This window comes from Theobroma umbraticum, unplaced genomic scaffold (genome assembly GCF_002168275.2).
Source record: "Theobroma umbraticum cultivar Fairchild unplaced genomic scaffold, ASM216827v3 scaffold_81.0, whole genome shotgun sequence".
Taxonomy (NCBI): Eukaryota; Viridiplantae; Streptophyta; class Magnoliopsida; order Malvales; family Malvaceae; genus Theobroma; species Theobroma umbraticum.
The window spans coordinates 4193057-4194773 of record NW_018397268.1 but is presented as its reverse complement, the minus strand read 5'-3'; positions in this window follow the sequence as shown (position 1 = coordinate 4194773).

The following is a 1717-nucleotide window of genomic DNA, read 5'->3' as shown; positions in this document are numbered from 1 at the left end:
TCTTGATTCCTCTTCTTTTTCCCTTTTTGTTCTTGCCTCCTTTTGCCCAAAATGGTCTCTCCCAATCCTCTCTCTTTTTCAGTACAAAACTTTCTATTTATACCCCCTCTTTTTTTAGTCTATAGAACATTAATTAAAGCTAAGTTCAATAAGTTTAGGACTTATAGTGACTATGTATGATTAATAGGTATATGTCTATCCTATTAATTAATCACCCACTTAATTTCTTAATATGAGATGAACATACATTACTCAAATTTAGGTCCTTTTAGATTGTCCTTTTCAGGCCTAATCTAAAACTCCTTACTCAACTTGCTAGTGATCAAGCAACAAATGAGACAACAAGCATGAATTTGAATAAACATTGATATTCTCATAAAAGCAAGTAGAGGAAAAATCTCAAGTATTTCAACTACACAATAGCATCCACCATAATTCTAGATTAAAACTCTATCTCAACATGTTCAAAAAGATAATACACATTTCAGCAAATAAAAACATTGTTTTACAAAAAGAGTAAGAGAGAGAATCAAATCTAGAGTGAGAATCTTCTAGCTCTTGATTCCTCTTCTTTTTTCCTTTTTGTTCTTGCCTCCTTTTGCCCGAAATGGTCTCTCTCAATCCTTTCTCTTTTTTAGTGAAAAACTTTCTATTTATAACTCCTCTTTTTTTAGTCTATAGAACATTAATTAAACTAAGCTCAATAAGTTTAGGACCTATAGTGACTATGTATGATTAATAGGTATATGTCTATCCTATTAATTAATCACCCACTTAATTTCTTAATATGGGATGAACATACATTACTCAAATTTAGGTCCTTTTAGATTTTCCTTTTCAGGCCTCATCTAAAGCTCCTTATTCAACTTACTGGTGATCAAGCAACAAATGAGACAATAAGCATGAATTTGAATAAACATTGATATTCTCATAAACGCAAGTAGAGGAAAAATCTCAAGTATTCCAACTACACAATAGCATCCATCATAATCCTAGATTAAAACTCTAGCTCAACATGTTCAAGAGGATAGCACACCTTTCAGCAAACAAAAACATTGTTCTACAAAAAAAGTAAGAGAGAGAGAATCAAATCTAGAGTGAGAAAATGTTTTTCTGCAGCTTTTGAATCTTCTAGCTCTTAATTCCTCTTGATTCCTCTTCTTTTTCCCTTTTTGTTCTTGCCTCTTTTTGCCCAAAATGGTCTCTCCCAATCTTCTCTCTTTTTTAGTGCAAAACTTTCTATTTATACCCCTTTTTTTTTAGTTTGCCCTAGAAATATTTAGTATCTGACTTGGACAGTGCTGCAGCATTGGAAACTTTGTGCTGTAGCGTTAGAGCTGCTGGAATGGGCGTTTGGCAGCTCTGAAAAATTGACGCTGCAGCACTGCAGCTTTTATAGGGGAAGTTTTGGCAGCGCTGCAGCTGCTGGGAAGGGAGTTTGGCAGCGCTGCAGCTTGTGTTTCCATGTTTTTCTGCTTCAAGCTGCCTCGTGCAGAGTTGCTATAAACCTCACTTTCAGCTTCATTTTTAGTCATGATTCTTTTTGATTTAGGCTAAGTCTAATCAAAGTTGCAGTTCATCATCTCGGCTTTCCATTGCTTCAAAATTCACCTCGATCGGACTTCTACAACTCAATTTATGCCTCAAATACTTCAGCAAGTTCGATTGCTTTTAAGCCTAATTGCACCCTCCTTTGCATTCATACTCCAAGTCTTTG